We start from the raw sequence: 14,767 nt of genomic DNA, 5'->3' as shown, positions 1-14,767 counted from the left end.
TAGCTAGTCAAACGTTAGCTCAGGTTTATGTGCCGTTTCATTAAGAAGGGGGGGAAAGTGAACAACATGGCGACCGGTTGTGTGGCTTTCATCATACGGATGTGCGGCTGTAGTACTACAGCTAACCAATGTAAATACGAATCACTGTGACGTAAAGTATGTGACCTCCCCCTGCTTTTGTTTTCAACACCTGAAAAAAATCTTCGACTTCTCCTCATCATAATCCTCGCTGTGCTCCAAGTAAATCCAGCGCTCGAAGTCGGTCACCGAGCGCCTCTCGGCCTTCGAGGCTCCCCACCCCACTTCCCGCTCTTTGCTAAACACTGGCCAGATGGCCGGCAAGTTTACGTTATTAAATCTGGTCATTCCGGCCCTTTTCCCTCCCCGCTCCGACGACTCCACGCGTGCCGCCGTCCGTCTACTCCCAAAGGCGAGAATGACAAAAATGATGACACGAGCGTTTTTGGCCTGGCTACCGAGTCCATTCCACCTTTACTGCACCTGCCTGTCATTTGACTTTCGAACCGTCCCACCTGCTGCTTTCATCTTGCCGTCCACCTTTGGTGGAAATGAGACCCCACGCTGACAGAGTAATGTCCCTGATTATAGTCCTCGACCCCAAAATGGGGGTCGCGGGCCATCAGGCTGTCATTAAGGCTAATTGCTGGCTTTGTGATCGGCCTTCTTCTTTTTCTGCAACAATTCCATGATGTGCGTGCATTTCCTAAAACAAACAACAGCAGAGCGTTGAGATACAAGTGACACCGGCTGCGATGGATTTCTTGAAGAAATGAATTTTGAACACAAATGGTGGAGCAACACAGACATACAATACACAGAGTACACACAGGGATAAGTTCGTTGTCCATTGTCAAAATCAATTAATATAACGGCAGTTTACTAAATCAGTTGTGATTTAGATTAACTTTAGTTTTATTGTCTCACAGTAATCTTATGTGATTGTTTTATCGTTTATCTTATAAGACTGTTAAAAAGGCTAAGGTGTACAGTTGATCAAGGTTATATATTGTATTAATTCTCTCTTTACGGTATCGTATAAGGGGGGGATGAATTTTCTGTTGCTCAACTGCAGTTGCTCGTTATTTTAAGCAAGAATAAATTACAAGCAAATATTTTTGTGTGTGTGAATTGTTGTTTGTTTGTCTCAGCATTTTTCCGGCAGCCCAACCAGGAAATTTGATTCATCTTCAGCGTGCATTCCACTACAGAGGCTAGAAATTGTGACATCACGGGTTCATCGCATATGGAAGCAGCTACCCAGTTCTTCCCGTCACAAGTTTTTCCCAATCGTATCACCCTGGACGGTCCATTGTCGGGAAAAAAAAGAGCGGTCTCGGTCCTGCTCTGTGCGGCTATCTGAGGGGAAAACTGAATAGAAAGGCCAAACAATGGGCGGGGTGCTGGGGGAATAGTCCCAAACGGCCATCCGGCAGGTGCGCCTCGGCGGCCCCCGCGCCGGTTCCCACACGTATCAGCGAGACCGGCGCTCGGCCCTGGAGACCGGCCCCGGTTCACAATACGAGATCAAGTGGCGATCAATTAATGGGGGAACAAGACCGAAGTCCCGCCCTCTTGTACGAGTCTGTCGGGTGTCTACTGGACGGGGGCTGTGACAACCGGCAGTGACGCTGCTCCCATTGTCGGCGTGAGTGAAGACTGAGAGGGGAGGGGAAGTTAGGCGGGCGCAACCTCGATGAACCGAACCTCGGAACTGTGACAAAGCGTCCTAGCCAACTGAAAAGACGAAACAAGGCTGCGGAGATTCCTGGGCGGACAACAAATTAGGAAGGTCAGAGGGTGAGCGGGTGGGCAACGGAAGAGCAACCCACGCAGAAGCCTTGCAAAGTCTTGCATGGATGCATCTCGAAACGATCTGGCGACGAGGGAGTGCCCCAAAAGTGGAACCCGGCACACCCCGCAGTAGAGGGGGCGTGGCGAGCAGTGGCTCATTTGCATGAAACGGGACAGCCCCCCAGAAACGCGGTCTAAAGTGACGCCGGAGCGCCTACCTCACAGTTAAGGGGTCGGTCCCGCGTTCGAGTCAATTCAAATTTACAAAGAATTTACTTTAAAATAGTTTGCATACGTGTTCATTTAAGTGTGATTTGTTTTTTTTCCAAGTATGATTTAACTTTGACACTACATTTAGTTCTCAACTTGAGGAACCTCATATACACTGTACGCCACATGCAGCGCATGAGCAAAAAAAAAAAATCACATTTGACTCCGACGTGGCGTCGAGCTCCCTCTTGTCGACGTTTGCTTTTTCGCGCGTCCATCAGTCGCGTCATCGCAAACGCCGCACCAGGGAGGAAATGCGCCACTAAATCACGACAAAATGGCTCCCGTCGCCGTAGCTATAAAAATGTTATAAAGGGGTAGTCTTTTATTTTTATTTTCGTTTTTTTCCCCCCGTCGCAGCTTCGCCTCAGCACTGAAGCTAGAAAACAGCCCGATCCTCTACTGTAACTTCAATCTTGTTTTTACCCTGGTCTTGAAAATAGGAAACTGGTTTAACTGGGATTCGAAAGGCCACGTAAACAAACGTGATCGCAGTGTCCCAATGATGACGAATCACAAAAGACTGTGGGGGGGAATGGAAACATTTGTGAATCTGGAGGTGGAAAAAAGATGGCTGAATTGTCTTTTAAGATGCTGGACATTATGGAAATTTGGATGGCAATAATTTTTAGTTGAGTCAATATTGCCACAAGATGTCTTTGAGAAAGAAAATTTAGATTTTCCGCTGAACTTTGTGTTCATTAGAAAAGCCAGAAGCTTTGTTTTTCTGATTTTTTGACAAATGTAATCATTGCATGACTTTGTTTGAACTTCACTTCGCATTATCAAGAAGTTTGAATTTTTTTTTCTGAATTTCTGGATTTTTTAAAAATTCACTTTCAGACTTTTTTTTTAGTCTTTCCTTTCACTTCCATTTCACTCCTACATCCCTCCATTCTTTGTTACTTTTACCTACTTCTCAGCTTTCCTGCTTTCATTTCTTCCTTCTGTCCGGATTGTTTTTATTCACATTTAATTCGTTCTTCCTTCTTTCCCTCACTTAAACCTGCTTTTTTTTTTTTTTTTGGCCTTCCTTCTTTCTTTCCTCCTTTTCCCTTCCTTTTCTCCCATCATTTCTTGAATAAAAGCAGCTACTTCATGCCTTCCTTTCCTCCTTTTCCCTTCCTTTCATCCTCCCTTTCCTCCTGCCGTCGTTCCTGTCGCGCCTATTCATATTCCTTCAATTATTTTCAATATTCATTGTACCTGTTATGACTTTCGACTTGTCCCATTAAGGGGGGGGGGGGGAGACAAACACGTACATTTCAAAAGCCTTTCCGTACTTCTCGGCCAACCAAACCTTTGTTGTCATCGCTCGGCTCTCTTCCTCCACCACGGGCATTGTGCAGAGCGACGGACGTCAAACCCGCAATTACTCCGACCAGACAACCGCAACATATTCACCACTAACGACTTCTATCGAGCGCAGTGGAAATTGACAACAGAGGGGCTTCGCCCCCTGCCCCGAATTTCCTCCCCGCACCCCAGGGCATCCTACTTATCCCTGCAATGTATTGTCCATGCGGGCTTTGTCGAAAAAGTTAGCCTACAAGTGTTTCCTTTTCGAGTCATTCCCCTGCAGTCCAACACGCACTCAACCCTCAATAATAATTACTTTGGAAAACATATGCCAATAATCGGCGGCACGGTAGAGCGTTGGCCTCACAGTTCTGAACCCTGCGATTGGCTGGCAACCAGTTCAGGGTGCACCCTGGCTCTTCCCCGATGAGAGCTGGGAAAGGCTCCTGCACTCCCACGACCCTCGTGAGGATAAGTGGCTCAGAAAATGGAGGGAAATGGACGGAAGCTTGTGTATGATGATTCATTCATTGCATCTCCTTCTGCTACGTGGAACTCAGCCACTAGTGGGCAGTCATCAAGACACAAACAAAGATGACTTTCACTTGTGCTGCGGATGAAGAAAATATGCCCGTGAGTATTGCAATATCGTCTGCATATACATACGTTGTGTAATATCTGTCACATGCAGGATTTCAACACGTACAAGTATTGAAGCTATTCGTTAGCACGTCTTTGGCACTTTTTTTTATCGTGTGTTAGCAATAGGCTGGCAGAAGGCAAAGTTGCGTGGTTGTTTTTAAGTATGCAACGCAAAGTTGTCTTGTTTTATGAAATGTTCACGGTCTGCAAAACGGTGGGTTACTGACATGTGAAGGCATCACTGTATTCTTCATGTAGTCATGTATGTACTTTTTTATAAGGGAACTTTTCTGACTCACCGCGTAGACGCTACCTGCTACTTTTCGTGAGTAAACGCAAAGGAATATCAAATACGTTCAATTCATTTCCATGTCATAACCCAGTCAAACCCATCTACAGCCCTAATCCCGTCGTAAAATCTTTGCATCCACCCCCACCCCCCCCCCAATTCATTTGAATTTAGAAGCGAATGGAACATGGCCACTTTTACAGCAACCAAAACAACATTTGCGGTCTCAAGCGTGCAAGTTTGATGGAAACGTCTGTGGAACCTTTTTTTGCAACCAAGCGTCCAGGAGACCTAGACAAATATTTTGCTTTCCACCCCCCCAGAATTATTATTATTTTTTTAGCGTTTTAGTCCCTGCGCTACAGGAAAAGCGCTGCCCCCGATAAACACACCGAATAAAGACGGTGGAGGGACCCACAAGGGGTCAAAGGTCCTGAGTGGCCATTCGCCAGGATGCTCACACACACACACACACACACACGCACGGGGGCTCCGGCAGAAAAATATACGAAAACAGAAAGAAGGGGTCCGCGTAAAGAGGCTGAGGCGGAGATGACCGAAGAAGATTAGCCCCTCGCGCTACCGTCACCAAATCTCTTCGTAATTGGCGAGGGAATTTGATTTGCGTGAGAGGCCGCAGCTCATTCTTGCCGCTCTCTTAATGCATAAACACGAGTCGTCACTAAGTGGTCAGCGTCATCAGATAGCAGATCCTCGGGGTCCCCCCACCCCCACGGCGTACATAACGCGGAGTAGAAAGTATAATCAACTTGCGTTCAAGATTCATTTCTGAAGCTCGTTCAAGTTTGTTTGTCAGATATTCAGTTGCTAGGAAACAGAATGAGGCTCAAAACAATCAAATGTCGGCTTTTCAAATAAAAATGTTTCCAATTTTGTTATTCGACACAAATGCGTATTGTTTTTTTTGTTTTGTTTTTTAAGATGTGGAGCAGGGTGGCGTGAATATTGTCTTCGTCCGAATCACCTTGATACAATATTTTGTTGAAAATAATAATGTTTTTCTTCCTCTTTTGACATCGCAACTCTGATGTAGATCGCGCATGATTTCCATTTCATTTCTGCGAGGTTTCCCATTAGGTGGTGTTATCATCTGTTCTGTATTTCTCAAAAGGTGCCAGCACCTCCACCTTCCACCGCGGAGATGCAGGAATGTTTCATCTCCTGAATTGAGGAGCGCCTCGGGGAGGACGCGCGGCAGGGGGTCCGCCCAGCCGTGGTCCAAAGTGGATCCTCCGTGCTCCCAGCGTGATTAGGGGCACTTTCAAAGAACAAGAGTTCAGATTGGTTGCTAATTTGACAAAATTGATGCCAATAAGTAGCATGAGACCCAGCGGGATCCCCCTCGCCCCTCTGCTGTGCGGCCCCCATGCTGAGTCGTTCCCACAGGCACCAATAAGTGAGGGTCACGAGGGAAGGAGAACCCGACGACGAAGGCAGCTCCCCGCTCGGAGACGACGATCCGGCCTCGGGCTGGAGTGGCGTGAAAGAGACGAGGCCGCCGTAATCCTGACTCCATTAAACTGTGACTGATGCCATTCTTTACGGGTCTTATGACCGCATATGTGGCCGATGGGGGTGGGGGTTAATAATGTGGGGCAGAGACGGAGCCACAGTAGGCTGCTGACTCACCCGCATGCTCACGCTATCCTCTGCCAGTCATGTATTCATGTCACCAATGGTGTCAAACTCATTTTAGCTGAGCTCCAAGCAGTTGACAGAAGATTTCCTTTGACTTCGCTATCAGACACGGAGGCGGCCCATTTGTTTGAAATTTTCGTAAATTCCTACGTAAAAAAAAAAAAAATTTTACGTCCTGATCGATCATATTTATACGGGTTGCGTTTGGTTTTGTCTCATTTTTAAGGCCAGGATGTACGTCTTTAATATTTCGGTTGAAATTGGATCATTTTTCAGGGCTCCACTTCTGCCGAGTGTATTTTGATTGGGTATTACTTTGTCGTATCTCTCCTGGGAAGGATCACAACACGGGGATTTGCTTAAGCGGCTATCCGGTCTCATCCTCGTAAAGCCCCGATAAGGGGGTTTCACTGCTCAAACCCTGTCCACCTCCAAGCACCCCCTGGCCGTGTCAAGTCACCACCACCCGACCCGCTGATCATTTAAAGCCCTGCGGCAGCCGAAAGACACAGTTCCCTAGGCCCTCAGCAGAAACGTATCTTTAACGGCTGATGCGCCCACCTGCCGTGCCCCCCTGCGTCGGACGATTGTTTCTCGAGCGAGTCCTGTTGGCTGGCCGGCTGGCTAGCTGGGGGGATGAGCTGCTTCAGGCTACGGCTCCGTGTTTGAAGGTTATGAGCCCTTTCGGTGGAGATGGTGCACCCCGCTGGTTTAGAGCTGGCTGGCTTTAACTCACATAATGATTGATTGAATCACATGGACATAAGGAAGACAGCAGTACCCTGAAGTATCAAATGTAAAAGTTTTATGAGAAAATGTAGGAAACTTTGACTAAAAGCCTGCAAATCTTATGAGACTGGTTAAAACGACCCAAATCTTTTGAGAGTTTGAATAAGATTTCAGCAAATCTTAAAAGACTTTGGCTAAGCGTTCTCAAAAGCAAAAAGACACAAGTCTCCCAAGACTTGGGTGAAGACTGCTGAATTTCACAACTTTGGATAAAACCTCCACTGAACTCATGAGACTGACCAAGACTTAAGCAAATCTAACAAGATTTCGATTAATAATTCTGACAAAACCTCATCTCATCAGATCATGGCCAAGATGTCATGATCTTTTGGTTGAGACTTTCGCAAATCTCACGAGATGTTGGCCAAGACTTCAGCAAATCATGTGACTCTTGGGCTATGACTTTTGCAGGCTTCCTGTAAATCTCATGAAACGTAGGATAAGATTTCCACAACGCTAGCAAGACTTATGTTAAGATCTTCGCAAACTCTCAAAAGATTTTTGGACAAGGGTTCTGCAAAGCTCACGAGACTTTAACTAAGACTGACAGAAATCTCACGAGCAAGTTAGCAGAAGTCTTGGTTCCCTTAAACCATTTTTAGCACAATTGCTGATTTTATTTGGCAAGTTGCGACTTCCAGTTATCCAACACCCTCATTCTCATTGAGGTGCAACACCGGCTTCTCGCTAAATGCCGAGATGTTTTTGTTGTGAAAGTCCGCCGGCACCGTATGCGCCATTTGATACGACCACGGGTTGTGTGGAGTAACTCTAGTCGTCTGATCACATGATGAGGCATTGACCCGTCTGACCCCCAAGACTGAGTTGTTTCCTAGCAAACTGCTATACTGATGAGAACTTGAGGTGGGTGGAGGTTTTGAGGGGAGGGCGGGGGTTTTGTCGCCCGGTCTGAGAGCGGCTCTAGATAATGCAAATGAACAGTCATGCAGTGAAACAAAATGGCTTAATTGTGCGGGCTTCATCTCACGCTGAACCACAAAGGCTCGAGGGAGGTTACGCTTCCACACATAGATTAATGTAATCCTCCTGTAATCACACGGTCTTCTCATGGGAGCACTGGGACATTGTTTGGTTGCTTGACGATTTTATTGCTGGAAAAAAACAGGATCAGTCGCGTGATACATTTCAAATTCGGATGAAACGAATCTTGTACAATTTGAAGTTGGGACAAGGATTTAGCTGCTTTGGCTAAGACGTTGGACAAAACTCGCACAATTCTCATGAGACTTTGAGAACTCTCACGGGAATTCGGCCAAGGCTTCCGCAAATCTCATAAGACTTTGCCTACAACTTTGACAAATCTCTTACGACTTTAGATAATACTAATGATATGAAACTTTGGTGAAACCTTTAGAAAAACTAATGAAACCTTTGGCCCAGACCTACTTCGGGTACAATTTGGACAAATCTCTCAAGAAACTTCCACAAATCTCCCAAGACTTTGGCGAAGACATAATAAAAAAAAAAAAAAACATTGGATGGGACTTTAAAGACTTCCGCAAACCTCACCAGACTTTGGCTGACTTCTGCTAATAACACGGGACTTTGTCACAAAGACAAAGTCGGAATTTAAAAAAATGAATGACCAGTATAATGATGGCAAAAAAAAAAGATGATGATAAAGATAAAATTACGAGATTAAGTTTACGTCAGACATTTGGAATTTGATAATATATTTATCCTTCTGCCATTGTCATTAAAGTTAGGACTATTGGATTGTTTCTAAAGACATTGATTTTAGACAGAGTTAATAATGTTACCTGCAGGATTATCTCTACAGTCAATAAAAGTTTTCCATTGCTAGGGATCGATCTCCGCTACAAAGGGATGAAGGTTCCAGTGTTGCGCTATCTTCTATCCGAAATAAGTTGGCCTTTAATATGCTTCAAACGCTCGGCTGTGCCGCAGCGGCTTTCACGTTAAGTCTTTTGAGCGCTTTGAAAGCGTCGCACGCTTCCATTCTGCCCGTGCCGCCCACTTGGCCAGGCTGCTCCTTTCTGGCTTTTGACAGGAAGCTCATGATTTCAAATGTACGCCTGGTGCATAATGGATGAGCCGCTGCAGGATGTGTAGAGCCGTGCATCCACACCAGAGCACCTGGGCTAAACAAAGATGCCCTTTCTGCCACGGGATTTGTGCCACGGTACCCGCCGTCACCAGCGCCCCGGCTCGCGCCCAGCTGCGATGCATTCAGGCTCAGCGCGCGGCATTCATCTCAAAGTTGGGACACCCCCGCCAAAAAAGTGACATTGTCCTCTCGCATATAAAGACCTCTTTATGGGTTTATTAATGACAGCCTGAAAAGATGGAGACAAATGTTTTAGGGGCAAGTTTGTGTCTGAGGCGTCTTTTGTGGCTTCAATGGATCCTCGTAATGCGGCGGTGGTCTTACATGGGAATAAAAATGCCAGCGCACCTATTTTAGATACATATATATTTTAAACTACAAACTAAAATCTAATTGATAATGGTTTTTGTTTTTGTTTTTGTTTTTTTTTGAGCAGTGGGGTTGTCATTTTGTTCAATTTTGACCTTGAAAAGAGTCATAAATTGAAAACAAAATTTAAATATTTTTGAGGCAGTGATAGATTTTTTGGAGAATAAAGTAGCGGTACTACAAGAGAAAAGTAGTATATAGATATGCAATGCAACACTGAGAATTCAATCTTGTGAAAATAAAATCGGAACATTGCCAGAAAAAGTGTAAATTATGGAAATTTGATCTGAATATGAGGGTAAAAAAGTCTTAATTGTATCAGAATAAGTGCAATACTGCAAAGTCCAATTGGATATTGTGATTATTTTTGGGGGGGGGTCATTTTGTTCAATTCTGACCTTGAAAAGAGTCATAAATTGTAAATAAATTATATAAAATATTTTTGAGGCAGTGATAAAATGGACAAAACAACTGCAATGGGGAAAATGTCATTTTTTGAGAATAAATCCATGATACTACACTAGAAAAGTAGTATACCCCTGTAGATTTGCAATACAACACAATCTTATGAAAATAAAATTGGAAAATTGCCAGAAAAAGTGTAAATTATGGAAATTTTATCTGGATATGAGGGGAAAAAAAATCTTAATTGTATGGGAATAACTGCAATACTGCAAAATCTAATTGGATATTGTGATTATTTTTGGGGGGGCATTTTGTTCAAATTTGGCGTTTAAAAGACTTATAAATTGTAGACACATAAAAGATTTTTGAGGCAGTGATTAAATGAACAAATATTAATTGGATATTGTCATTATTTTGGGGGGGTCATTTTGTTCAAATTTGACGTTAAAAAGAGTAAATTGTAAACAATATAAAATATTTTTGGGTCAGTGATAAAATGGACAAAACAACTGCAGTGGGGAAAATATCATTTTTTTAAAATAAAGTCATGATATTATAAGAAAAAAGTAGTGTATAGATTTGCAATACAACACTGAGAAGTCACTCTTATGAAAATAAAATTGGAACATTGCCAGAAAAAGTGTCAATTATGGAAATTTTATCTGAATATGAGAGGGGGAAATCTTAATTGTATGGGAATAACTGCAATACTGCAATTTCGCAAGAGAAAGAAAACAAAAATCTGTAAAACTTAGCCAAGGCCGGTTAGACCAGCTTTCGGATGACCGCAAGCCATCGTTTTTTTTCAAGTCTGAGTCTGCTGTGCGAGTGAACACAGCCGATTCAAAGGGGCTCCTCCCATTCCCTTTAAATATCACGCAATAACAATCCGAAAAACGGAGCCGTCGGGATGTATAACGGCGGCAACCCGGGCGTGACAGGATCGTCCACGCCGCTCTTGTTGCCAGCGCAGTTCGGATGTGTTGCTGCTACGTGTGTTCAAGTTAAGTATAAAGTTGGAAATTTCCGGAGCATTTATGCTCGTTTCCCGCAACCCGTTCACGGTGTGTCAAATTCCATGTTAGCATTAAACGACTGAACTTTCATGAGACAAGATTACATAAATAAACCATTGTCTTCTTTTTTGTTTGAAACTTAAACTGAGAATGACAAATCATCGTGGAGGAAGAACTGATATTTAGTTTAAACGGGTTTCATTGACTTTAAATGTATTTCAATCATGCGGAGGCATGAAAATACTCCAAAAACGTCTTGATATCGTCTTTCCATATGGGCCATTTTTACGTTTTGCGGGTGCGTCTGGAACTTCTCCTCCACGATAAACGCAAAAGTCGTCGCAGAGGCTCACGTCATTCAGTCGAGAAGCGACGCTCAGCATGAGTCTCGCGTTTGCCACATGACACCGTCGTGTCTGGCTCGCCCTTATAGACAATAACAGCGCGACTGAAAGGAATAATTAGCAGCGTCTGAGTTTGCATTCGGAAGATAAATGACAAATATATGCATCCCGCGGGACGACGGGGGGAGATGAAAAACAAACCCCCCCCCAGAAAAACACCTCAGCTGTCACAAACACAACAACTTTTTAGCTGTGCGCGGCCTCGTCCGCACTTGGCATAGAATGAGCGACGGGCATTGTTGCCCGCGTTCGTGGCGCCGAGATTTATGCTGGCGGGGGTGTGTTGGAATCCAGGCGCTCTCATCCAGCCCAGCTGCATGGGAAACAAAACCAAAAGGCCCAGCTGCAGATATTAGCATGGGCCCTCTCTCTCTCTCTCTCTCTCTCTCTCTCTCTCTCTCTCTCTCTTTTTCTCGCTATCTCACTCTCTCTCCCCCCCAATGTGCACTCGGTCATATGGCCTTTGCCCCCCCCCCATTGTCATGCTAATGACGCCGCCCACGTGAAGAAAAAAAAAAAAAGAGAGATGTTAAAAGTTGATTGCCGACCAAATTGAAAGAGGGCAGAAGAAATAAGGAACGGAGAGAAGACCACACATAAAAGGAAGCTTAATTCATGACTGGGTTCACACGCAGAAAGACAAGCCACTGTTGTGCACAAACAACACAAAGTTGTTGCTTGACTTACAAAAAAAAAAAAAATTGACAAAAGTCATAATTGTCACAATATGAACGTTAGGTTATCATGACAAAAAAATATGGGTTAGAGTTATTTTACAACAATGAAGTTGTAATTTTGCAGGAAAACCGGCATATATTCCATCCATCCATACATTTTCTTAGCGGCGTATCCTCACGAGGGTCGCAGCCTATCCCAGCTGTCAACGGGCAGTCGGCAGGGTACACCAGGAAGTGGTTGCCGCCCAATTCCAGGGCACATCGAGACAAACAGCAATTTGGAGTGTCCAATTAATTTGTTGGCGTGTTTTTTGGGATGTGGGAGGAAACCCGGAGAAAACCCACACAGGCACGGGGGAGAACATGCATACTCCACGCAGGCGGGTCCGGGATCGAACCCGGGACCTCAGAACTGTGAGGCCAAGGCTTTCCAGCATATATTTCACAACAAAAACTCAAAATCGGAATCTTTTTTATTTGCCAAGTCTGCCTTTCAGGCTTTCATTTCGCAATCCCCAAATAAACAAATGGCGTGAGAGCGTACAGTAGAGTACGCAGTAGTAGTAGTAGTAGTAGGAGTACGTGTTCCTCATTGGCTGCTTGTTGACCTTTGACAAGCCGCGTGGATCGGGAGGAATCGGCGTTCTAAAAGCATGCCTCCGCTAAATTCAATCCAGTTCCTAAATCGGGAGGGGGGCGTACTCATCTGTTGGCGTCAGTCTAGCGGGGCAACTTTTGTCCAAATAAATTTGGCCACGCACGGCTAGTGGAGAGTGACAAGTGTGTATTTAATAAACTGGGATTTGTTTACCGGCTGAGCACTTAAGGAGCGCGGCCTTCCTTCCTGGGCAACGGCGCGCCGACGCATGTCGAGATGGTTCTTTTCGAGCGGGAGCCGCTCCTTGTTTTCGACGTCGTCGCGCAGTTATTGTGGCGCAAATTGCAAATTGCCTTCCGCCTGACCCCACCGCGTCGCTGCTCTTCGCTGGAAAGTCTTGAGGAGTAGATTTACGGGAATAAAGACACAATATTTATGAGAGGACTGTCAAAGATATTATTCAGATTACGAACAAAAAAATGTCTGAATGTGACCAAAACGCGGCCGGAATTTTGTCCTTTTCAGAATAAAAAATTAATAATTCAGCGAGAAAAGTGCTACATTTACAATAAATACGTTCAGAATATACAGCATCTAAATAATCTCAATATTACTGGAAAGAATTATCATTTTGCAAGAATAAAGCAACAATCATTGGGGGAAATGGGAAATTTCAAGAGGATACAGTCAAACGAGTCAGTGAATAAATTCCTCCATTTTCTTTGCTGCTTATCCTCACGAGGGTCGCGGGGAGTGCCGGAGCCTGTCCCAGCTGTCAACGGGCAGGAGGCAGGGTACACCCTGAACTGGTCCCCAGCCAATCTCAGGGCACATTGAGCCGCACTCACAATCACACCTACGGGCAATTTAGTGTCCAATTAATGTTGCATGTTTTTGGGATGTGGGAAGAAACCGGAGTGCCCGGAGAAAACCCACGCAGGCACGGGGAGAACACGCAAACTCCGCACAGGCGGGTCCGGGATTGAACCCGGGACCTCAGAATTGTGGGGCTAACGCTTTTACCTGCTGATCAGCCGTGCCACCTGAATGAATTCCTAATTTTAATAATAATTTAAATAATTCATGTAAGTCTAGTCCAAATATTGCTAAAAAAAATTAGAGCTTGTGGAAAAAAAAATGGGAAATTTTTTAGATGAAGTGAGATTATCGCAAGAAAATGTTGCTATGTCACGAGAATAATGGAAAAATATTACAGGAATCAAAATATCAGGAGGATTACGTGCCACACACTGCAGGCTTTTTTTCAGCACCGCCGTCTGCTGGCCCCGGTGGGTCACTGCCCAAAGAGAACAGAACGGGAAGCGAAGATTTACCGCACCGACCAAAGAAGCCGCCGGCAGCCGCTAATGGAGCGCCAATGACGTCATCGGTTCGCCAATGAAACGACGTACGCCCACGTCCCACACGCGCCAAAAGGAAGGGCATCGAAAAAGCACTTCACCGCCCCCTCCAGCACAACGTGCCATTAACACCCCAGCGAGGACTTGGAAACGACGCCGATACCCACAAATGAGCTCAGGTGCTAACAAATGGAATGTAAGTAGTCCGAGTTTTTTTATGGGACTGTTGTGCGGTGAAGCAAACAGCGGCCAAGTTTCCCCGGCGAGGAAGCTTTGAGAAGAATTCGGAGATTGTTAAAAAAAAAAAAAAAAAGCATGAGTCACACTTGGCCCTTTCGGGAGATGCGTCAAGACAAAAAAAAAAAAAACCAGACCCGGTGGAAAGAACCGAGTTACGGGGGGGAAATCGGAAATCAAATTTGCACACTGGGAGTGGAAAAGCAGAAGAAGAAATTATAATTTTACTATAGTCGACTTTGTGATGGAAAATGACTTGAAGTCCATCTTCTTCTTTTCCTTTCGGCTTGTCCCGTTAGGGGTCGCCACAGCGTGTCATCTTTTTCCATCTAAGCCCATCTCGTGCATCTTCCACTGTCCTCGTACCCTCCATCAACCTTTTCTTCGGTCTTCCTCTCGCTCTCTCTTCCTTGGTAGCTCCATCCTCGCCACCCTTTTACCGATATACTCACTCTCTCGCCTCTGGACATGTCCAAACCATCCAAGTCTGCTTTCTCGAACCTTGTCTCCAAAACATCCAACTTTGGCTGTCCCCCTAAAGAGCTCGTTTCTGATCCTATCCAACCTGCTCACTCCGAGCGAGAACCTCAACATCTTCATTTCTGCCACCTCCAGTTCTGCTTCCTGTCCACCGTCTCTAATCCGTCCATCAAGGCCGGCCTCACCACTGTTTTATAAACCTTGCCCGTCATCCTAGCAGAGATTCTTCTGTCACGTAGAACACCAGACACCTTCCGCCAAGTGTTCCACCCCGCTCGGACCAGTTTCTTCACTTCCTTACCACACTCACCATTGCTCTGTATTGTTGACCCCAAGTATTTGAAGTCGCCCACCCTCGCCATCTCTTCTCC

The sequence above is a fragment of the Syngnathoides biaculeatus genome, chromosome 16 (assembly GCF_019802595.1).
Source record: "Syngnathoides biaculeatus isolate LvHL_M chromosome 16, ASM1980259v1, whole genome shotgun sequence".
Taxonomy (NCBI): Eukaryota; Metazoa; Chordata; class Actinopteri; order Syngnathiformes; family Syngnathidae; genus Syngnathoides; species Syngnathoides biaculeatus.
The sequence above is the reverse complement of the archived record's forward strand: the minus strand, read 5'-3'. Positions refer to the sequence as shown.